Source organism: Strix uralensis, chromosome 2 (genome assembly GCF_047716275.1).
Source record: "Strix uralensis isolate ZFMK-TIS-50842 chromosome 2, bStrUra1, whole genome shotgun sequence".
In the NCBI taxonomy this organism is placed as follows: Eukaryota; Metazoa; Chordata; class Aves; order Strigiformes; family Strigidae; genus Strix; species Strix uralensis.
Window position 1 is genome coordinate 2,673,475 of NC_133973.1, and position 25,768 is coordinate 2,699,242.

At 40.2% G+C, this 25,768-nt stretch overlaps 1 protein-coding gene across 10 annotated transcripts in view; it reads right to left on the reverse strand.

Annotated features, from left to right (window-relative positions):
- Nucleotides 1–25,768, reverse strand: part of ZBTB20 (zinc finger and BTB domain containing 20) — a 492,314-nt gene that overhangs the window by 443,522 nt on the left and 23,024 nt on the right. For 2 of the 10 annotated variants that reach the window (XM_074852924.1, XM_074852858.1), the window contains exon 1: nt 20,043–20,166. The exons of 7 other annotated variants lie outside the window; for them this stretch is intronic. The gene's annotated coding sequence lies outside the window, so the exon portion shown is untranslated. One more of the 10 variants, XM_074852867.1, reaches the window with a different exon arrangement.

Genomic DNA, 25,768 nt, shown 5'->3' on the forward strand with positions numbered 1-25,768 from the left:
GTCCCACAGCAGAAGAGACGATGCTGTGCTGCATTTGTCAACATGTGAACTGCAAACGGCACGGCTGGAAAGTGTAATGCAGAGTCGACCGAATGAGTGAGTCCCAAACGCTACGCTGCCTAGCAGATCTGAAAGACCTTCACATAAAAGAACACAAAGGCTCTTCCCATCAATTAAATTCCACCTGCTTGACAGGGAGTTACAAAATACCAATCCTATCTTAGATAAGACAGGTAAATTGAGGCAATAGATACATAACACCTTGCTTCAGGAAACAGGGAGTTTGCAGTTCTTCTTGAATCACTAATGCAGGCATAGGTAAAAAGGCCTACTTCTACTAATGTCAGTGGCAGAACGGTTTGGGGAATGAGAACAAGTTGAAGTTTTAACATCTCCTGAAGAAACTGAACCATTACCCAAACTCATTATTCAAACATTTCTTATACATTGAGACTCCTTCCAAATGTACTACTCAAACACAGGCATAAGCGTAGGAGTTAGCACATATATGAACTATTTTGTATACTTCTGTGATGACTGCAGCTAACCCTGAAGCCACTGGAATTCTGCTAATGACAGGACACACATGTCCACCAGATAACAAAACTGAGATACCAGGAAGCAAATTCACACCATAGTGATTCATGTTTCTGACTCCGTCTAGTAGCTCAATGCTGTCTGCTTCTACATTACTTGAAACCTCAAAAATCCAGCTTTCCCAATATGCACACATAAAACTTCAGAAAAATTAAGCCATTTCCTTTCATGTGTGAATCAACCTGTAGATCACATGATATCAACTGCAAAGTAACACTGAGACCAAGAGCTTATTGAAGGAAAAAAAAAAAAACAACACACAGAAAAAAACCAACAAAAACCCCTTTCATGTCACTAGTATGAATATCCATTACTAAGTCAAATAGAATTCTAATTGAGTAGAAAATCTACACCTACACTGTTCAAAGACTTGGCCAATTATCCCACGACACAGTAGAGCAGGACCTTCCTTCATGGCTAGCTTTTCTCATACTTGTTCATGAGAAGGCTTTCCTTACCTACTCCAGAAGGTTTTGACACTTTCAGAGCAGAGATGACTTAACTACATGAACAACTTGATTTCTTCAACAGTTACTTACTGTCTTCCTACAGATAGCCAAATTTTTTACTTTCAAGTAAATACCACACACTGCAATTTTTTAAAACAACATTTTTGGCAGAAGTGTCACACCAGTTATCTGGAATTTCTAAGCTCATCTAGACCTAAGAGCCCTCTAGCCAACATTTTCCAAACTAGTATTTAAAACTGCTCTTCTAAATCCATATGCTACTAGAAGTTCTCTGCATTCAGCAGCTTCAGCGGGTGCTTCTGGGCATTAAGTGCTTTGGAAAAGGGAGCTACTTATTTAGAAACATAAATATGGAAATGGGCAAGTAAGATGAGATAATCAGTTCTTTCAAAGCTTAAGTCTTGACAGTTTTAGGATGTATGTTTTCTGTCTCCAGATCATATGAAAAAAATCGAGATCAGTTAGCATACTTGAACAAAAACCCCTCTTTGAGGCTAGCAGGGGACTATCTCCAATGAAGCTTGCAAGTTGATCATTTACTTACTCTGCTGGCCTGATAAAGCTAGAACCTACACATATATTTAAAATTCATCCTTACACAGAGGGTTTTCACTGTGCAAATCCAATGCTGTTTAGCGTGCAGATTTTATCAACTAACAATCAGTTTGCCACTTATGAACTTCGCGAATTAACAGCATTTTAACCTTATATATGTACTTAGGAACAAAGTCAAATTAAACAGGTGTAATACGAGTAAGGCTGGCAAATGTACTCTAAAACATTCTTCAGAGCACAATCTCAACATACAATTACGAGCTTCTATTTTCACACACTGCATAGGCCTCTTCAAGAGAAAATTAGTTTCTTCCAAGGTAGCTTGTCATTACTATGCTCCCACCATATTCTGTTCTGCTATCACAACCAAAAAAACCACCCCAAAACTCTTTCTCATCTTTGAACTAACCCTACACCAGAGTAGCCAAATGTGAGTAAAGCAGCTAGTTGCCATGCAGAAACAGAACTTGTGAATAGACTTGCTTTTCTTGTAATAATTCTAGAAGTCATTGCAAATACATGGTATCTTTACCTTTGGTATGTTTTATTCCCAAATATTGGAGCTTGTGTATGTACAAACTGACTGTAACAGAAAGCCACTGTCAGTATCTGTGGACCCTCCAACACAGAAAAACAGTGGTGTCCATGCAGAGGCAGGGCAACCAGTACTACTCTGTCAAGACCAGTGCAATAGTTGGCGTTACAATATTTTCCTCAGAGCAAAGAAGCTATTGAAATTTGGTTTGTTCTGAATCCTCAGTGCTGAATGAATTGCTTGAGGCATTTTATCAATCTCTTAAGCCATGTCTGCATGGTAATGTTGAGAAAGTTAAGGCAAATCAACTAAAGGTCTGACACCAATATGCACACATTTAATTGTCTTGAAGCTGTGAGTAGATGCTCCAATTCAACAGCAAAGCTCCCTGCAGCTCCTTATTCAGTGAAGCTACATTGGTCTAAGACTAATTTACTCCTGAATTAAAGCAGTCCCCCAAGGATTCAGCACAACTCATTTTTGCGTACCGACTTCATGCATTTAGCCAATATGCCTCCGCTCTTCCAGAGTTCCCTAAGCCTTAAGGAGTTTTCAAGCCTATGGCTGAAGGGAGCTTGGCTACTTCATCTCTAATGTTGAGAAGGTCAAACCGAGTGGTTCTTCAACATTGTCCACCCAGAACACAGAAAAACTGAAGAGAAAGTCCTTGCATTGCTTAGCTGCTTCCTGCTCCAAGGTGAAAATTGAGTGGGCTTGGAGTTTACCACTACTTTGTTCCTACTCACACTCTTGACTCCTGCTCTCACTCTTCAACTTTGTGGAAGCCAGTCTTGCAAAGTGGCATGTTAACATATAGGAAACGAACAGAAACAGGCAATGGGAAAAATGCAAGAGGATACTAATCCCCAAGTGGGATCTGAACTGTCATCTTCTTCATCTTCTTCAGAGACTTCAAATCACATCAAAGGTGTATCTACTGACACTGGGTTTGTTCATCGTGACTTGGAAATGGCAATCAGATCACCATGCTCTACAGTTTCTCATTGGAATCCCTGTTATGGTACCTCAGCACTTTCTGGAAACGAATCATACTCCATGAATTCAATACTAATTCAATTCAATACAAATTCTAAACTGAGATTGATATTTCTCAAAAGATTCTAATAAAATTATCCATAGAAAGGATCGATGATTTTTAAAGCAAATGAGTTGCTTCCTTACAGCAAGAGCTCAGACTACTATTTTATTTAAATCAAAATTTAAAGCACTTCTCAAACTATAAGCATTTAGGAGAAGTAAAGGTGTCCTTGTCCTATCCAGGGTCATTAAAACTTCCCTGGATGCTGGCAGCAGTTGGGCAATACTTTGTTTTGGCCTTACTGCATGGATGTTCAGGTTTCAGTGGTGCTTTGAGTGCACTCACACAGACACCCTTAGCACAGAGATGTGCAGATGATATCCCAAGGTACCTCAGAAAATTAAAGTTCCTATATTAAGTTCATTGATTGAGCTACATGATAAACTAGAGTTAGAGGCCCTGCTGTACAGGAGCTAGCTGAAAGGAGTGTTTAGAGGAATAAACAAATATACATAATGCTTGATATTTCCTTTCCCGAAAATAAATTAATTCAGTATAAATGAATTGTCACATCATCATCTTTAGAGACTTCAGATCACGTCAAAGCTGTATCTACTGACACTGGGTTTGTTCAGCACATCGTAGAAGTTGCAATCTTAACACCATGCTCTACCATTTCTCATCGCAGCCACTGTTTTGGTACCTCAACACTTTCTGGAAATGCAACCATATCCCATGAATTCAAACGTAGATCTAACTCTTCAGAACACCACTCAAGCCAGGTGCCACCAAAATAAAGAAGTGGGTAGTATGAAACATGGGATGCACTGGAGCATGGACTTTTTAAACTTCCGTTTTTAATCCAGAATATTTAACCTCTCAGTGTCAATTAAAAAAATATTATCCCAATCCCAGAGTGATTTGTGTAGCCCTATCAAACAAGAACTTTTTAATATTTTGGTATATTTTACTACTCAAAATAATAACAATAATAAGTATGCAAATGAAAGTAAAGCCCTCTGGACAATATTTTCACTGATTTGCTGGAGATAAGGACCCCTAGTGTCCAGCTGGATTTGAGCCAGCCTGGGGTCTGTGACTACACAGCATCCAGGATGAAAAAACATCTCAGCTTGTGAAATGTTTCCTGCAAACACTTTCCTATCTTTCTTACTTGGAAACCGACTGATCAAAAGAAAAAATACATGTATACACGCTTTCTGCTTTCTTAAACTAATTATTTCAAAATATTATCAAGGTATCATGTGATCATCTGAACTCTGAGGATTCATCATTAATGATGAACAGGAATGTGCCTTGGCACAATAGTTTCAGTGGTTGATTATGCATTGCAGACACCTATAGATAAACATCTCTGTTTGTAAAAAATGAGCACTGTCTCCGAGAGCAGTTTCTGATGAGGCTTTAAAAGCAGCATCAAAAAAATGTAATGCTAGAAGGATGAGGCTGCCCAGCCCTGTCATATAGTAGCATTGCTTTCTAAGAGGGAAAAAAAAAAAAAAATCTGCACCATTCTTTATGATCAGGGTTTTACCCATTTATTTGGCTAATCATTCAAATGGCTAAACAGACCTCTAATTTGAAAATAAAAACCGATTGATGCAATCACAAACAAGTTCTGAAATTGTGATTTATAAAAAAAAGAGGGGAAATCTTGTTCTAAGCCAAAACACACACACAGTTACCTTTTTCTAATCAGAGCATTCATTTCTCCTCATTATGATCTCACAAGCACATTAAAATCTTATTAACATTAATTACTTCTGAGCGTCTATGCATGAGCAGCGACAGGCTTGCGTGCGCGTGTGTGTGTGTGTGTCTCTGGATCATATCTACATTTATATACCTTGCTGCACTTTGCTTATAAAACATGTGAAAATATTGCTGCTAACACCAATTAGCTAATTTCACACACACAGATAGTAAGCTGCTGTCTCGCTGCACAGCTTATTATAGACCAGCAGACAGATGGACAGACAAACAGACGCAAAAAGCATCACGGCTCCTCCTAAATGCAAGATCTGAAATGCCTGGCACCCCCAGGAGTGCGAGTTTTATCCTCATAAGTCTGAGGGAACAAAATGACACAAATAAAAAAAAATAATTAAAAAAATACAAGACAGCCAAATATCCCATTTTCTACACAGATGGGTTCAATGATGAAGTGATAGAGACAAAGAAAAAACTGGCAGGCAGACAAGCAGCAGGCGCACAGAGAGATAGACAGAGACAGATAAACAAAGCAACAGAGAAAGAGATGAAAGCGTATTCATATATGTGAATTTGGGCTAAGCTATATCAACTTTATCCCATCAATAAGGTAAGGAAAAAAATGGCAGAGCCAAGAGTCACAATAGGTCTGACTTCACAAGCCAAATAAAATCCTGACTCTCTGCAAAACTATTTATGGATTCTATTTACGCTGAGCACGCTACACGCAGCACTGCTGCTGGTGAGACTCGGCTCCACCACAAACTCCAGAACAAACACAGGCATCTAGACACTTATTGCTGTGGAACTGCACCTTCCTCTTCTCTTTCACCCTTCTTTCCATCTAATTTAGATTCACCTCTATCCTACTTCTAAATCCCATCTTCCTGAACACTCCTCTCTGCCAGGGGTTAAGATATAAACAGCCCATCAGCATCCCTCATCATGCCAAAGCCATGTTTCTCCATCGCTGGGGGATTGGCCTCCCAACTGCAAGTCCTCCAGTCCTTTGCAGAACTCAGGTGCACACTTGCTGGCCGTTTTCCTCTCTAGTCAAATACCCACCTCTGCTCATCCTCTGCAACTCTGAGAACTAACTGCAACCCTCCACTGGAATTAAAACTTCCACCGACATCAGTAGGATACAAGGTTTAGAAGCATCAAAATTTGCCTTTCAGCATTACTACCCTTTGTTTTGCTTTTGAATTCTTCCACTGATGACGTGATCAGGCAAAACACTACAAGGAGCAAAAGGATTAAAGCTTCAGAAGACAGTTTTCTGGAGAAATTTCCAGATGGCATGAAGGGCTAACTTACTGGGAAAATTTTTGAAATGAACACATCTTCATTTCTCATGGTAACACAAGTGTCTGCATTTTCTGCTTGCTCCTCTCAGATCAAGAGAAGGTAAATGTGGCAATAATCGCTGTTTTATCCCCAGCCTTTTTCACCTAAAGATTTCTGAGCACTTCACAAAACGTTCCTTAAGCTTCAAGGCATGCAGAAGTTATTCTCATCACTCCATTTTACTGCTAGGGAACAGAAGAGCAGAGAGGTGAAGTTGAAGTACCCAGATCAGTGAGAAGGTCTGCAGCAGACCCAAAAAGTCCTCTTATTTATATTTCTCACATCTTCTCTTCTTACACATGCCCTATCTAAGGTCATTTATAAATAGCACCTGAATTAAAAAAAAAAAAAAAAAAAAATCAGTGTTTGAGGACTGTACTCGGGATGCTTGACTTTTGTTTATCTCACTCATGACCTTCTCTTGATGATGCTTATCTAGAAGGACCTACTCCCACACAAGCCCAGCACAGCTGCTGAGAGAACAATCCTGAATTAAGTCAAGCAACTTTGGGACACGTCGGACATACTTCAAACATCCAAATTAGTTATGGTGCATTCACAGTAAATCCAGTGATTCCAGGAAGCTTTGGAGCTCCTGGGCAGGGACATTATTACCGTTGTACCGCACACAAACAGTAAGCTTGGTGCACCCTGACCGAATTCTGCCCAGCTCAGTTTTACGGTGCACACACAACAGATCTGGTCATGCTGCAGTGAAGGAACCATGGCATATGGTCCCTTTTGCCACGAGGAGCAGGTACATGACCTGCTCAGGCAGAAAATAAGTAAGCAATTTGAACACCACTCCATTTGCTCAGCATACTATGCTTCTTTTGTTAACGTTAAATATACAGGCATTGAGAGTAAATACACAGAAAAGTAAAAGCTTTATAAAATAAGCAAAGAGCAATAAAGATTTGAAGCTTTACAGTTTTATGCATATGACAAAGTAGGCTCTTGCCTGCATATTTCCTAAAAAATAGAGCATAGACCATTAAAGTCTCTCTTGAATCATGCAGAATTACTTCCTTTCCGGCCTCTCCCCAGAGAAGTGCTCTGAGAGGAAGCAAGTTTCTCTCTGACAAGGCAGGGAGCCTCACCAATGCTGGTTAACAGCCCTTCAGCCAGAAGTTCAGCTCATTTACCCAGACTTTCCAGAAAGCTCGGAGAAATCCCTGGCCACTCACTCTTCCAGATTCCAAGCTCCCCACTGTGCTCCCATCTCACTGATCTCTAGGAACATTTGAAACTTAGGAAAACAGGAGGCCCAAGGAGAATTTCCCCCTAAACACACCAGTGATCCCCATCAACACCAAAGGAAGGGCCACAAAGATGCGAGTTCAATAAAAGGCTTAAGAAATAAGTGTCCGCTAGGTTTGCTAACCTTATGCCTACATAGTTGTTGACTCTTTAATCCATCTTTCCCCAAACCCCATATAAGTATATAATGGTTCATGGCACCCGGAAGGAAAAACGGTGTGTCCTATAAAGCACTCCTTTGGAGTTCTGAAGACTCCATGTGTCCTAATTATATATAGCAAAAGTTGTACCTCAGTAAATTAAAACACAAACCCAGAAGCTCATTTATTTAAGTAAATGCATAACAGTGGAGATGCTTAATGAGACAAGAAAGTTGCCAGTTTTTTTTTTACCACAAGAGCACGTAGAGTCAACTGAGTAACTGGGAACCCCTGTAGAACTTCCCTGTGTCTGAGTTCAGCATGTGAAGTGGATAGAAGTGTCCTAAAAAGTAAGAGGACTCAAACAGAATTGACTTGAGGATCTCTCATAGGACCAGTGCTTATCAGCAGAGACAAATAAATCTCAGAGACTATTCAATCTATGGAACAGATCATTATGTATATATGAAAGGGGAAGAGGGGAAAAATCTCTACTTTGGGGGTGTGGAGGGTGGAAAGACATTTATTGCCTTTCCTGTACAAAGAAGTTTGACCGGCCTTTCTCAGGAGGGAATTCTCCCAGTAAACCTGGTCTCTTCATCTATTTCATGAACTTTCTTGTACTGTGTCTACCAGAAGTTACAGCAGGCTGAGACAGCATGAGAGTGCTTAAGAGGTGCACTTGGATCCAGACCAGCCTTGCGATCCAAACCCCTTTGTGTCCTTTCGGAGCTTAATAAGACGAGGTTTTACTGGCTCCATCCTGGCTTTTATAAGCTTCTCAGGGATTACCAAAATTGGAGATTGCATATGAAAAAGCTGGTTCATCCATTTCCTACAAGGGACATTCATGCAGTCTGCCCTTCGATCCTTGAAATGTGAGACATGCCTGAGGAGTGTTCTTTGTTACAGTGTCTCACAAATATATCCAGTGATGGTGAGTCCATATGTCTCTGATAAAGGGAAAACCTTATTGTGCATTCCAGCCTTTTCTTTTGTAAACATACTACACTAGATGAATTTGGCTCTCAAAGAAGAAAGTATTAATTGTGCTGGCTAATAAAACTTTCTGTTGCTGTCCTTCCAATCTGGTCTTCTAAGCATCAACAGACATTAAAACTGGCTCTTGTGGAAAGCAGTGCAAACCCAAAACTTGTTTGCAAGTTTTCAAGAATTGAAATCTGAATCTCGTTCTCAAGTAACAAAAAGTTAAATGCAGCTATTCATCGTACAGTTTTCAGGTTGAATGTACAAACAACTCAGTTCCTCCTACTGTTCATTCTCTGACAGATGCCTCAGCAATACATCTGTGCTCTGCCCAAACCTAGTACTTGCAAGCTCCCATTATTACTTGCATGTGCTTTGTCTCCACTGGCAGTTTAAACAGACAAGTAAGAATCCTCTTTAAATGCTTGTGACCCAAGAACCCTTAGGGGTTATTTTCTCCTTTCATATTGCAGCTCTTATAGAGGTTAATAGCAGTTGCACACACAAGCAGTTCTACGTGCAAGAAGTCCAGAACAACGTAACTATTTGAAGGTACTTTTGTCTTTACATATGATGGGGAGCTTGTCTTCTTTCAATTACTATTTTGTGACCAAGCAACACCACTGTGTATTTCAGTCAGATATAATATTCCCCTACGATTATTATTGTACAAAAAGAGGTGACAGACTGGTCCAGTTTTCAAACATCTACTTCTTGGACAAAGCTAACACTCATTGGGACATATCCAGCTGTGGGAAATCCAACTGGGGGGGGAAAAAAAAATTGTTGCTTACAAGTCTTTGAAGTTGTATTAACCGAGTTAAGAGAATAATTATAAATAATAAGCAAACAAAACACCAAAAAGATTTTTTTTTCAAATTCTGTTATTAAAAAAATAAGACTTTGTTGACATGTTGGTATGTTAAGTGCATTTGGCCTCAATTTTCAGTTACTGTAGGGTCTTTGTATCTCATTCTGAAAGTACAAATAAGACTTTAATGGCAAAGAAGTTGCATATGTGTTACAATACCACAATGGTGTAAAAAAAGTCTAACGGTCTTTAATATAGCCACGAATCATCTGAGCTTCCTTTGTCCATGGAACATGGTCTTTACTTTTCCAAGTCCCATCTGCATGTACAATATGCTGAGGAAGGAAGAAAGAAAGGCACCACTTCCTATTTCTCTCCGTGCCTCAATTGTTCCTGATTAAAACATGGAAATAATAATGTTGATTCAGCTACTGGAGTTAAGCAAAACTAAATTAACTACTTTCGTTAAACACTATGAGATATCTGAATAAGTTTCTTCAGAAATGCAAAGTGCTATTTATTCATATCAGCAGCTATCTCTGGCTAAACTGTCCTGGAACCGTTTGTGAGCATTCCCTTCTCCGGCTGAACTCAGCTGATAACTGCTCTCTGTTTTGAAGTACGTGTGTCACTCCTTTATCTAAAAAAGCCTAGGAAAGACTTAGACAGAACTGGCACCTCTCTTTTTCGGGTAATGAGAACAAAGCAAAACAAAGCAAAAAAATCGCACGAGGTCTCAAGATTAAACCTTTACAGATGAGCAAAAAAAAAAAGGCATCTTTTTGGATGTTAAATTCTTTGCAGGCTTTGCCTGGGCATTATGAGGATACTCACCAACACCTCCTAAAATCAAGCCTTTTCATCGACTCCATAAGCTCAGATATCAAGGAGAGATCTGGTAAGAATCTTATTAATACACCTATGTATGCTGCCACAAGGGAGACAGCATCTAACGCAGCAAAAATGAGGTCAAATTCAGCAGCACTGTCCTAAAGAAAACTGTCTCCTGGTCACAAATCACTTGTGGAGTACCACACATCATCTTTACTGCTTCAGACGCATGCCAGCTGCAGCCAGTAGGCTAGAAAGACAAAGCTAAATTCAGGTCTCGGTTCAATGTTGATTCTTCTAAATTTCTTGGAATTGGTCCACTTTTATACAAATGTAACTTAGGGCTAAATATGACCCATAAACATTTTAGCAGAGACACAGACATTCCAAAATTTCACGTGGAACTTCTTATCCCAAGAGCACAGTCCTCTGAAGATGATTACTGTATGATGATTATTCCAGCTCACTGCTCACGAGGGAAAAGGGAAGGGCTGTGGCCTTGTCCCACCCCACTCTGGTCCCACTCATACAGAACCGTGGGGCTAAAATTTTCTCCTTCTCCTGCCAGCGGGATCAAGTTAGCCCTTCTTTTTGCATAAAGTTCAGACTTTTTGTCCTCATTTTCTTTGAACAGCTCTGCCCCCTGCCTGCATCTCAGCTTTTATTTCTTCTAGCTGCTCACATTCTTCCCAAACCTCCCTTCTAAATGCTTCATTTGTATCCTTCTACCACCTTGAAGCCAATGTTTCATAGTAACATTACTCAACCAGATTTTAATAACTCTTGAGAACGGCTTAGTCAACTAAACTGTGCTTTTGCACAACCAGTCTTAACTAGGAAACTCCAGAAAAGTTCATTTTAGCTACTTCCTTTATGTTTTCTACTTTTTTCACCTGAAAAAGACGTGGAATGAAAATTAAACTAATTTTGGTAGCAGATTAAATTATCATCGGGCTGGATACGGATGTGATCTAGACAAGATGGCTCTCTCCCCATCATAGAGACAGCTTTAACTGAGCTAGCTCAGTTATTAATAGCAGTTTGGACAAGACAGCCTAGGGCTGAAGGCAGTGAAAATATGTGGCTCAAAACATGTGCAAAATTCACCTGAGATCCAACATAATATATCCTGCATGATCAGGGCAGAACAGTTACTGCCATCTAAACTACCTAACTAGATGCTAGCTCTTAATCTCCATGAGGTGAAAACTTCCTCAGAAAAAAACCCAAACCCCAAAACAAGACCTCAAGTGTCAGTTCTATTCTGACACGCCAGAGAAAGACCACAAGTATTCAAAAATTTCATTGGGAGGCTAAAGCAAACCCATTAAAGAGGTTGCAATGCACTTTTAGGGTGATAACAAGGCACAAAGTTGAGAGAGAAAGATAAAATTAGCTAATATAGCTATAGCTAAACTCTCCCAACTGCCTTCAGAGATTGATAAACATCGTTATCCCTATCATTAAGAGGAGTAACTGAGACACTGAGAAATTGAGTGACTTGTTGAAAGTTACACAGAAAACTAGAAACAAACTCCAAATCCTGCTTCCCTAATCAGTGGGTTATTCTCACCAGTATGTACTTGCATACATTATGGTAGTGACTGCACTGCAACCTGATTACAGCTTCTGATACTGCACCACGGCTTTGTGCTGACAAAAATATTTAAGATCACTGTACATGGGTTAAAAAAGAAGTTGTCTAGCAAAATATTAAGAAAGGCTTTGAAAGGGATCCAGTCCCTTGTAAAAAGGGACTCAGAGATTAGCAGAAAAAGAAAGTTAATTCCAGAATCCAGAAACGCCCAGCACCAGGGAAAAATACTGAGCTTTCTCTTGTCCGGCACAAAGTACAGCACAGCCGAATACACTGCAAAAGCACAACTGGCTTTTAACCTCATTCAGGAGCAGCTGCTTTCACAGCAGTGAAATGTTTCAGGCTGAGCCTGACTGACTTAGCGGATAAATGATTTGAAGTTGGTATAGCTCAGAAGGAACCAACTCATTTAGGAAATGTCACTATCTTAAAAACACACTTTTTCTATCCAATTGGAGCAAGCTTTGAAGCTTTCAAAACTTGGCCGTGGCTTGGAGAAGGAAATAAAAGCAACGTTTTTAAGAAATGCTGGAAATTACAAAACACGGCTTGGACTTCAAATGGTCCACCCATGAGCCAGGACAGGCTGGGAACTCGTGTCACTTCTAATCACTTGTATTAGTTTAGCACTAGCAAAAGGTGCCAGATTGGTAGCCCCAGGAGCTGAATTCTCTATTTATCCCGAAAGCAGGTACAGCAGGAGGGCAAGCTATCATAGAGATACCAACCCCTGCTACGATTCCTCACATCCAGGGACCTGGTGACAGGAGGATGATGTGGTCTCAGTGCTGTACTGGTTTCCTGATGTCTCTGCCGTGACTGCCCACACGGGGGCCAGTTCCCTGCACTACGTTTCAGGAGGATGGGTTCCTAAACTGCAGGGCCTATGAAAGGGAAATAATGGAGAATCATCCTACAAGCATCCTCTGAGACTTTGAGAAAGAAGAACCAGGGATTAGTTTCTTTGCATTATATTCTAGCTGTCTCAAAATTAACGAATACGAGAGAGAGCGATGAGGCCAGAGAGAGTCAACGTACTGAGTACAAATGAGATTTATACGTGGCTTGAGTCACTCCAGCCAATTAGCTACCCACCAGGCTGTTTGGTTTATTGTCCCTACTGTATAAAGATTTAATAAGCAGTCACCTAGATGGGAAGCAGGAGACTTGCGGAAAGGAAACTTTTCACTACTCTACATGGAAAACTTGAGCCCAGTCCTGCATCAGCTCTGCACAGCTGATTCCCACTGATGTGTCAACAGCTGCAAGATGAGGCTCTTTATCACGACAGTCCACGTAGGTGGAAAATACAGGAAATACAGGACGATCTTTCATTACATAATTACCACGTCAGAAATCTTCCACACATTCCAAATATTCTACAGGAATTAATAAAGCTTTCTTCAGTTTTTTCTCCAATGCTCAGTCTTACCTGGGACTTAGATGTTTTTCATAGCATGAAAGTACAAAACGCTGGATTTTAAAAACTTATCTAATGGGGAAGTGTGCTGTGTAGGGAACATATTAAACAATTCAGTCTATGTTTGGAAAAGAAATACAGATTCATCACAACGAGGAAGGATGTTCAAGAGTATCCTGAAAAAACAGCCGGTATTCAAGCCAAAGGACAGGATGAAGTGGGCACAACAGTATAAAGCTGACAAGCAGATTTAACTGACAGTGACAGAAAGAATTGGAAGCTGCCAAAGCCTAAGTTACACTAGGGCTTCTTCAGATACTACATGCACTAAAATTGAAACTAAAGCACCAATGAGAACAATTTTTAAAACTCTTTCAGATGGGAAAAATCCTAAAAGAAGCAGCAGCAAAACACAAACTTTGGGAAATTATAGAAAAAGCAACACCTACCAAATATAAGTAAGACTGGAAACAAAGTAAAAAAGGTTGATTACAGGATTGAACGTTTCATGACCTTTCTCAGCAGTCATGCGTGGTATATAAGGTTTTAACATACTTCATCAGAAAACTTCTTTTCCTGTTAATACTGGTCGTTGCAAGAAAGCTCAAAGCTATTTAGACACAATTTTTGTAAGGCAGTGTCCCAGAGGGTGTGGCCCCGTCTCCTGGGAATAGAATTTGTTAGTTTTAGAGAACCAGCAGAGGGAGCACATCAGCAATTAAACATGGTTTTCTTGTGTTTGTGCCTAAACAATGAGAATTTTTGGTTGGTTTTTTTTGTTGTTGTTTTGTTTTTATTCTCAGCATGCCTCTCTGTCACTAATGTCTGTGACTCACTTAGCTATCAAACTGCTAGGAGTTCAGGAGCCAAAGCCATGGAGAATAACAGGCTCCACGTCCACCCCACATAAAATGATGGTGGACATAAGCTTTTACCTAGTTGTCTTTCTTCACTCTTTCCCCATATCAACCTCATTTTACCTGTTCCTGACATCCTGCCCATGAAATCTTGTGTTTCCACATGACAACTGCTCTCAAATTCCTGCACTGTGACCACTAACTTTCTAGCCAGAAAGAAAGGCATATGGATCTCTAGGGAGGAAAGAGAAATCAATAATTAACTTTCAGTCGGCTGAAAGGACAACTCTGAAGTCCATAAGGCAACTTTCCCAGTCCTACTTTTGTATCCTCAAGGTATTGATCACACTTCCAGCTATTGATGATTTTAGAAGCAAGATACTAGAAAGCTTGTCTTTTAGTTGGAAAAAAAAAAAAAAAACAAAACAAAACAAAACATCAGTAATTTTCATGCCGTATTTACCTCAGAATCAAATGGCACACTATACTTGCCTGCATTTTTAGCTCTACCACAATCCCAAGATAAATTTACTATGGAAGCATAACATTAAGAGGTCATCTACAGGTGTAACTTACAGAATGGCACCACTTCTGTCCTGCAAAGGATTTCCCACAGGTGCTCTGCAGAGGGTCGGAAGCACTGCCCGTTCAGGTTTCCTTTCCTCTTCGCTGTAGTTACCAACTGTTTTTAATAAAGACTGGTATAACCACTGATTTGATACTAGCTGAAACATTCAGGAAGACCATATGGGTTTTGGTTCACCCTTTGTAGTGTCATTTACACTTGTGCAAACTGGACATAAAATGTGATCTAGGGGTCTGTGTCCACCCACTTCAGAAAAGCACAAGGAAAGGCATATGACATGAGGCACTGAAGAATAAAGTCCTAAAGACACTGCCAGTGTTTGAATTAGGTAGGATTGGTTTTCTGTTAGAATACCTGTCTTTCAAAAAAGATGTTGAGGAACTCTACCTGACAACAGCAAGTACAGCACAGGCTACAAATCAGCCCTCCGTGGGGCTGGCGGGGCAGGTTGTCGCTGACGGGAAGAGACCACTTCTTGGCATGAAAGGATTTCAGCCTTTGTGCTCGCATAGTCCATGGCCTTTCTTCCCATAGTGCCACCTAGTGCCAGCTCGGTCAGAAGCTTGCTTTTCTGCGAGGTGAACATCTGCCCCATCAGAAACAGGCTGAGACCCTCCACGCGCATTTCACCAAAGCCAAACCCCAGCTGTCAAAAGAACAGGATTTTTTTCTTTAAAGACAGCTTTATCCCATTAGCCCGATTTCCCACTCCTGTATTTTAACTACTTCAAGATAGACAGTCTTCACTGTACGTGATAAAAGCTGAACTTTTTTCTTTCTGCAAACCTCTGGGATGTGTAGCAACCTGCCCTGCAGCACCGGCAGCCCTGGCTGCCCCAGTGGCTATGGAAGAAGGAGGTGGCACACGTCCCCACGTCTCCAGTGACCATTTTACAAGACCTGCCCGCAAACAGAACTCCCGCCAGTGCCGGGCGGTCAAAATGTCGTCATATTACACGATGGCACTGAAGGATTAAGTACAGAACTGTACGAAAACATGAAAGCCATAGGCAGTAATCATGCTGAAATGCCAGTTTCCTATTAGAGGAGAACTGGATCTCCCTTGAACTAAATATTAACTTTTAAGACAAATAATAACCAGGAATATAGGCAACACTGTCAAAGCAAAAACCATCCTGGACAAAAGTCTTTGCCTTTATTCACTCCTCACTGAAAGTTTGATACATCTGTGAAACTCTCCTCAAGTTAAAGCTGTACAGCTGTTACAAAAGTATCTCAAAATTTGGTGCGTGGTCAAACACTACTCTTTACCACGAGAAACCTGGATTATTGGCATAGATAGATTATTAAAAACCCAAGTTATTTTTCAGAGTTGATATTGTCTGTTTACTTTCTGAATTTTCTTGGGCCAAACTAACAAGATCAGTGAAGTCCGTTTCACTTTGATTTGCTGTAATTTTCCCTCTGCAGCACAGTTTGAACTGCAGACGCTACAGAGGGAACAAGTTATTCTTTAAAAATAACTATTTGCAGTGCATTGTTTCATTAAAAAAACCCCAAAACCAAAAAAACCCCAAAAACATAACCTAAAAACATTTATAAAGGATTTGGATTTTCTAGAAGTTTTGCTTTGAAAAAAAAAAATCTAAGTAACTTGAAGTTAAATTTCAGTGTTTAATTTTCCATTAACATTTATGAATTTCTTTCAGTAGAAGCTCTTCACTATACGGATCACAGTGTAAAAAAGTCCTATAAAAAGAGACAGGAGTGAAACCAACTGAAATCTTTAAGGCCACAGCATGCCATCAATTTCTAAACAGAACTCCTTTTCAAATCATTCTGCTTAAAACCTCATATGGTCTGCAAAAACGAACAGGGTTTTCTTGAAATGATTTAAATAACAATTTATCTAAGACTGTAATCTTTCTTGTATGGGATTTGTAAGCTATCCCACAGAATTCTCTAGCAGGGGACACTGTTCCCTATTTACATCAAAGTTTTATATAAATAATATTACATCTTTTTAAATTTTCTGCAGCTGTTTTCCCTTATGAATAAGCTGGGCCTATGAAGAAAATGTGAAAATAGAAAAACTGTGAGTAATATTTATAATAATGATATATCCAACTCAGGAAATTGCTACAACTGTCTTTATCAAAATAAACAAGATTGATATTTTTTCCTCCTTTAAGAGAAAAGCAAAATCCTCTGCTATTAAAATTAATTTGACTTGGTATTTGTTTGGTATTTGGATTTCACTGTCTCATATCTCATTTTCGGTCCTGTTAAAAAAAAAAAACTCAACCAACCAACACAAAAACATACACACAAAAAAACCCCAACAGCATTGCTGTTCGTCTCAAGGAGTGAAAGAGGCATATACACACGCCATTCAGCCCAAAATTACTCTAGCTACAGGGCATGGCAAAGCATGAAATAACTGCTCCAGAGCACTTCCTCATGTGGGTGTGTTAGATAACTGTCTGCTCCAACGCTAAAATAAAGCACACTCCGACCCAATCAACACCACGAGCTCTGCTCCGCACAGCTGCCCAGGCTGCGAGCATGGGAACCCAGAGCACCCCACACCGCTCCGCCAAACTCTGCCATACCCCCCTGGCCAACAGGTTTGACACTCCCCGAGTTCCAGCTACAGCATCATATGCCGGATTTAAGTTTACTTAGGCATACTTTACCCTTTGCTGCTGTATCCAGATTGCAAACGGACTTTGTGCTATTGAAAGGGCTAAGATTTTTTATTTTTTTTTTGATAGAATATACTTGGGGTTCAAAGAAAATTAAATTCTCCTAGTGAAAAAGTTTTTAAGATTATAAAAAGATCTTACTGGGTAATGAAAAATGTTTCTCCTACTCCGACTCTCTTTCTCTGCTTGAATTCTTCTTGCTTGGGGTTTTCATAAAATCAAGAAGTATCCTGTAGTCATTTTTAAAGTTTTTCAAAAGTGTTAAGATGAGGCTGGGCTTCTGCTCAATGTACACGTAAGAATCCTGAGGACAAGGTCCATGGGCTTTCCTACAAAAACCCCGGGCTGTTGAGGATCATCCACCTGCACTGGTTCAGGAGAAAATGACAGGTGCCTGAAAACCCACCCATCCCACGAGGGGGATGGCTGCTAACACTCCAGCTGCATCACTCCAGGCTGACCACCATCCAAAGGCACCAGCAACTCCACCCTTAAGGCCCCTACGTTTTTGACATAACTTCAGCATCCCCTCTATGTCCAAACACGAGTTTCAAAGCTTGAGATTCAAACTTTGGGAAGGGAGGAAATACCTTGCTACAGTTAACTGGTCTTTCGAAGCAATAAACACGTTTAAAGCCTATCAACAAAATATTAATTTCAAAGCTTGCATAAAAAGGAGGAGGAAAAAAAAAATGGGAAGCAATGAATGTCATTCCCCAGCTAAGAGATGAGCCACCAATTGCTGGCACACAGATATTTAAAACCTTGAAAAGTTTTGCTCAGGTTCTGGAAATAAAGCTGTTAATAAAATGGAGCAAGTGGTTTCTGTAGTTGTAGTGCCAGCGAATAGATCTGCTGCTTTGGATTTCAATTAACTTAGTTTGTACAGCGAGGAGGCACTTCTGTTGAAACTGGGGAGTCGTAAGTTAAAGGACAGCTAAAAAAAAGCCCTAAACAACAGCAAAAAAACCTGTTGGCAGCAAAAGTTCTCTCTGGCTGTAAAATAATGGATTTTTAAGAAACATTTCAAAGGATTTGAAGGTTTTGGAGAATCTCCTCGGCAGTCCCAGGTGGGTTAGGAATATTGCATTATGGACTTCTTTGTGCTAAGAGGAAGGCCTAATGCATGTTTTTAAGAAGTCCGCCTCTTGCTATTAAATAAATAATTTTCTATTAAAAAAGGTGATTATTATTGTTGAGAGATCTCCACTGATCAGCGTCCATTTTATATAATTACTTATGATTCTCCAGAACATTTTATGTAACTCACTTCCACTATCTCTTTTTTCTTTTTTTTTTTTTTCTTTTTTGTTACCAGCAGAGTAGCAGTTTTACTCTCCAACAGAAATGACAGGAGCTCAGATAAAAAGACCATTTCAAATGGATCAATTTAAGCAGTCTTTAGAACCCATGATAAATCTGGGCTCCAAAAAACTCGACAATGCTAAATGGGCTATGAAATGCATCACAAATCCCTCCCCAGAAAAAAAAAAAAAAAAAAAAAAAAGAAGAAAAAAAAGATTAATTCAGAGAAAAGCTTCAATGTTTGAAATTACAAATAAGCAGCATATTTGTGGAACGAAAAATGGTAAATAAATAGTTACTATTTCTGGACAAAATGGCTCGATAGATTTCATAATTTGCTACCACTGTAAAAAATATCTATTCCCTTCCCCCCTCCCTTCCCCGGCAGTACACACGGAAACACAAGCATAACCATGCATAAAGTGGGAGGGTGGGGGGCAGCCAAGGATACAAACTCCCTCTTAGAAAGTTTGAATTCTTATTAACCCAGTGATGCCTCCATAACGTTACATTAGATCAGCAACATAAAAGTTGGAATATATGTCTCCTTTCTTCCTAGCAAAGGAAACTGGAAAAATACTAATAATGAAAAATAGACGTTAAAAATATCCAGGAGGGGAAAGTACATGTACAATAACCAAAATTAACCCCCTCCGCCCCCACACTGAAACAGACAAACAGCAAAATCTCCGAATAAAAATCCTGTCAGGAGGAGTGGAACCTGCTTTCTCTTTTTTTGCTTTTATTTACTATATGCCAAGCATGGACTTTAAACTTACAGTGTGCATATATATAGAAAACAAAGAACGAGAGTCACCGTTAACCCTGGTCACCGGCGTTACAGTTAAAAGTCATTGGCAAATACTAATAAAACCCCATTTAGCAGTAAATAAGGAGAACATGATATATGGACGGACAGATGGAACTGCATAAACAGAAAAGAAAAAGCAGAGAGACCCACAAACAGACGGAGAGGGATGTTTTAAAAGAGTGAAAGATATTGATTTACTTGGAACTAGTGTTGGAAAACAAACGTATTTGTTTCCTTCGTGATTAAAAAAAAAAAGTAATTAAAGTGAATCATAAGGGGGCACACCCTTAAATAAGTAGAAGGGGGAAAAACATTTGTAGAGGGTAAGGCCTTCTATAGATGTTCCGAATTTTAGGCTAGCAAATAGGTCTGGCAAACTTACATCTCTAAATTAAAAATCGGGGGGGGAGGGGGGGGGGGGGGATAAAGAAGTGCTGGTGGTTTAAGGAGAGTAGAGGCTTTATTCTTTTATTTTTTATAAAAGTTGACTGGCCTACCTTGTTCCCCAGTCCTCAGTTTGTCTCCTCATAGTCGCTGTCTCCCTGGAAGTACAGTGTGAGTGGTAATGACTGCCTGCCTCCCTAATGAGTCCATTTTCCTGCTCTTGATGTTGTGTATATACACACACTGCAACCTACCTTACAAACCACAGAGACGGGAAAGGGAGAGCGAGCGAGAGAGAGCGAGCGAGAGCCAGCGAGAGTGCGAGAGACAGGGAGAGAGCGAGCCAGGGAGAGGGAGAGAAAGGCGCACACAGACAAAGCCCTCCTACCAGACAGCAGACAACCCTCCTTCCCCTATCTAGCAAAATACAACTCGGCTAATGCAGCAACAGGTTCAATACTGCCAGGCTGAGGCAGCGTAGAAAAGGTATACGGGGCTGCGCAGGATTGCTGGCAAATAAACACTTTCCTGCCGGCTGGCTCCACCTTTCTTATTTATGTTACAGGATGTTGGAATGCATTGTTTCAGACGGTCCGTATAATTATCATAAATACATTTTTTTGGTGCGTATTAGCGTGAAGCGCCGAAACGTATCAGCCATTCTGCTCCGTAACCTTATAGCTTTAACACATGCAGGGAAGGTGTAAACATATCTCTTTTGACAGGCAGACTACACAAAGCCCACTGATGATTTTAAAGTCATGAGATCTTTCAAGAAAGACGCTCCAGAAGATAGGTTTCCCCAGACAATAGGGGAGCAGGGAAAATTGATCTTGATGAGGAAGAAGTCTTCGTAAGAGACTGCTCGGTAAACAATTGAGAAGAGAGGGCTATTCTCCCCAGAATTCCCTCCCTTCAAAAATATATATTGGGAAGCTTCTACCCCTACAGCTATAATAATGTGCTGTGCTTATGTCTGAACAGGTGCAATGCATATAGTACATGGTGTTACAAGGACAGAAATAAATCTCTCAAGTAAAAAAACATTTTCCCAGTTGCAAACAGGCCAAGGTTATTTAAAATATAGGTCTAATTTGAAGAACGTTCTCCCCACTCCCTATATTTTTTTACTGGGGGGGGGGGGGGGGGGGCTACAGGGAAGGTGTGAATGGGAGGCAAAGATGGGGAAAATCAATACACGTAATCAGTTACTAGGTTTTTATTTTTACAATATTCTGTCATATCCGAAGAAGATACATGCTGCTTCTAAAATAATTTTCACTCAGCCCTGCCTCTCATCACACGTAAACTTACGCTGTCACAAAAAATCTGTTGATTTTAATGACAACTACAGGCATGTGAAAGTAGCAAGAGCATGCAAACGAGATTTTGCACCTGTATTTCATTGTTGGACAAAGGTTCTCCAAGAACTTTATCCACGGGGTATTTTTTAGATGGAGAAATTGAGTCCAAGAACAAAAAAAATTAAAAAAAGGTTAAGTGATATTCCCAAGGTTACACTGTAAATCAGTGGGAAAACAGATGAGAACCCAAATCTCCTGATGTGTTAACACGGAATTTGCCTGGAGTAACTCATACCCACCTAAAAGTTAAGTGTCCTATCTAAGCCAGTTGTGTAGGCTCCCTCTATTGTCAGTGGAGAGACAGGCACCTCCCAAAAGCAATTCATCCCAGCTTTCTCTCTCCACTGAGGAGGGAGCCTACGCAACTAGATTAGGCTAGGCAGCTAGCTTGTAGTTGGCTAAAATTAAGTAAAATGAATCTCACTTTTGATCTAAAGCTCTACTACAACATCCTGCTTCCCAAAATACATTTTTATTATCACATTTATTATTTAGGTAATATATGCCTAAATTGTAGTGATCAAAAAGGGATAGCCTGCTGACTAAAAGAGACAGGTAAACTCCCTAGATTCATGGATTTGTACCCTCAGGCTAGCTGGATGTTCATGATTCACACAGTCTTTATAATATTAACCAGCCTGGTGACTGGCAAATTTGATTAGTTTTGTTCACTGGTAGCAGCTACACATTTTTGTGTTTTGCTTATAAACATTCTGTTTTCATCCAGATGTATACTAAATACAGAAGGATTAAGTCAGTTTTTTCAAAAGGTTTGTTTTCATTAATGTTTTCATCAAAACAAAGCCTTTCTTACCTTAGGGTAAAATATAAAGAGTGTAAAGCTCTATTAGGTGACTTAGTTCAACTCCTTCTGTAATATTTAGCTACATACACACCTGGCATACGTAAAGACAGCTCTACAAGTTACTCCAAATATCTACTGCAAAAATTTAGCCCTGTTACATATTTACTTCTCTGGACTTTATGACCATATTCACCTTATTGAAGGGTATGTAAGGTCAGGAAAGCAGAAGGAACATTTGGAGACTTTGCTTCTAACTGCAGTAACTCGATCAGGCTGTGTATGTACCAACTGACCACTCACTGCCTCAGTTTATCCATCTGTAAAATGGACTCAAATGTAGTTCCATGAGCAGATGGTACCATAAATATATGAAGTGCTTTGTCTTCCTACCTCATGCTGGCATCTCTCAGAGTTTAATGATGAAGAATATTATGGGAAAAATATACTTTATCAAGCGGACCTGTACCAAATCCATCTGATGAAAATCACAGGTTTTTACAGTTTCTATTCAGTTCAAATAATAAGAATAGTCTCTGAGTTTAAAATTTAAAAACTAGATCTACACCAAAATGAGGATATCAGATGTAGGAAGCTTTAGTACTCTGGAACATTTGACCCCAAACTAACACTTGTTCCTCAGTCCCACCTACCTTATACATACAAATCTCAAGAGAGATTCAAAATGTACCAAGTTTGGATAAAATACAGATTTGAACCCTTCAAATTTAACAGACATTCAGGTTGAAATCTGAGTACTAAGTCAGAAACACTTAAATCCAAAAAATGTTCAGATTTGCAATCGATCCAGATCCAAAAACTGTAAGTTGGGAGGCATCTAGATCCTTACTTCCTGTAACTTTCTAGAAATGTTATATATGTGTCTGAACCAGGATCACAGGCCAAATTTCCTCATATTTTGAGGAAGCCTGAATCTCAGTAAAAACACTAGAACTGAGCCCTATTCCATCCAGTTATGGCAACACTTAGAGCCAGACCCAGACTGGAACACAAAGCCACCCTTCTACTGCTTCTGAAGTTTCATGGGGTTTGTGTACATGCAGAACTGTAGAATGAAAACCAAACACTTTAAAACCTTGAGATTGTTTGAAAGCAAATATGAAGCAGATTCCAACTTAAGCTAGTTTTGGCCCTCAATCAGAAATTAATCCAATTAGCTGTAATCTTTATAAAATCCAAATATCTGTCTGACCTGAAAGAAAACCCCACAAGATGTGATCTGCACAACTGGTTCCTTGCCTGCAAGTCTTTCTAAATGGATCCAAACCATCAATGGCCTGATTTTTGTAAATCATTCTTGTTGTCTTATCAATCATTCAGCCTACCTAAACCATAGAAAAAGAGCGTAAAAAAATCCTGAGTGGTGCAATTGAATGGAGAATCCTGATTTGATGTTTTGCCAACATAAAAATATTTGTCTGCTTGCTTGATTCAAAACGTTCGATGAGAGCCGGCTCATCGTCACACCACATTCCTGTGGGCCTGCAATTCCTCCTCTCCATTACGTGAGCAGGTCGATGGCTACTTACTTGGTTCACTTGCAGGAAGAGAAAAGAGGACACGTAACTGCTGACAGCTTTCAGCCCTGTCACAGGACCAGACACACACCTGCCGTGTGACAGCGAGGACCTGCATGGCCGTCACATTGCTGGCCTACGCTTGGCCGTGCAACAGAATAGGCAAGAAAACTCCTGTCACGTGTCCAGGAGCGTACCTCTCGCACAGCAGAGACACGGAATTTTGGTTATGCCACACATGGGGTCACCCCACGAGACAGAGGTTGGAACAGAGGGCTCCCAGCCATCTTAGTAAAAGGCTGCATTATCCATCCTGAATGAAAGAACAGGCAATGCTGTTCTACCCAGCAGATGATACTCCTGTTTTTTCTGTAAACTTGTCTTCTTGGTTCAGAGTTAATCTTTATCAACTGTCATTAGGGAGGCAAAGGAGTCCCTCTAGCAAAGCCTTAAAAAGAATTAAAAAATGACTAGCACCATAAGGCAGGTGGAAAATTCTGGTGCTTGGCACAGCAGGGGCCTCATCTGCAGTTCCCCCCAGGAGCTGCAGAGCCCTTCGAACACCCTGATCTGCAGTAGTAAGGCGGAGATAGGGAAAATCAAACTGTCCTCCAGAACTGTGGAAGTCTTTGTTGCAAATGACAAGATTGTGGATGACGGACTAAGAGGGAAGGAAGGTGCTTTGGTGCCAAATAACATATTCTACACTGCTCTGGTCTCTCCTCTCTTTTTCACGTTGTCAGGCACACCAACATGCTTGAGTTTAGACACATCTTGTTGACAACCACAACTAGGAGTCATGGCATCATATAACCATGTCTAAGGCTAAGAGCTACTTCCTTTGAAAAAAAAAAATGGCCTCTTAGCAGTTATCTAAGGGCTCATTTTCAAATTCTAAAAAATTTAAGTGGGATTGACTCCACGAACTGGTTGGGTATCCTGCCCATCCTTGTGGTGTGTTAACAAAGTGGTCTTGATATACTCAACATACCTGCCCTACGCAGTTCCATCAATGCCTTCAGGGAGCTCAGCTTTACTAGAATCCTCACAGGAACTGTTCTTAGAAACCAGGCTGGTTTAACACCATACTGGTGTTAAAAATCCCAGGCAAATGTGTGCCGCAATTCTCTTTCAGACGGTATAGGCAGGACCTAGAAACACTCACAGCAACGTGCCTGAACTTGATTGCTTCCACTTACTTCCCTTCACCACATACACAGATCTCCTAGACTCCCCTGGTATATCACACCATCGTGTTGCCAGCCCAACAGGATTGGTGATTCAGATGTCTCTGCTGGTGTCCTGCAGTGTCTCTGCAACTTTGTTCAAATGTAATGAGAAAGATGCCAATTAAAAACGCACAAGAGTCCTGCAGCGTGGCAGGCTGATTCAAATTAGATACCTGTATGAAGTGATTAAAAATAGGTTTTCTAAACCTGAAGATAACAGGAGGACAGTGTTTGATTTACATCAGCAAGGGCTAACGAAAACGTAGAAGAGCCACACAAAAGCTCTTTATCCTGCGGATTTACTGGTGAAGATGCTGAGGACAGAAGGAGATAAATACAGCACATTTCTGGTGTCTTTCAATATGCAAAGAATCTCAATTGTTCTTCCATCTCAGCAGTCATTACTTACTGCCAGACTTCCAAATAAGTAATACTTCCTTTTAATTTAGCAACTTTGATTCATCATTCCATATTCGGTTGCACATACACACTAACAAATCGAATCTCACAACTTCCTTTGGTAAAAAGCTACTTTCGTTCCCATTTTACAGATAGCAAAAACTAAATGGAAAGAGTTAATGACCCTGATGAGAATAGAAGTGAGATTGGGATGCCAGGCTTTCCTGATCAGAAGTTCAGACTGTGCTGCCTCTATGCATCGGGCTCTCAGACAGCCCAATTGATCGGCAAGACTGGGGCGCACTTGCTAAACCAGAACTGGCTTTTCTAATGCTGTTGTTTGTTGGGTTTTAATTCCAGAATGTCCTGAATAATAGATCAGATGCAAAGCCGATATGTCTCCAACAGTTTCAATGGATTTGTGAAAATTTGTCTGCAAGTAATACGTACCAAGTACCATAAATGCCCACTTTCTTTTATGAGGACACTACCAGCACTTCATTAAAG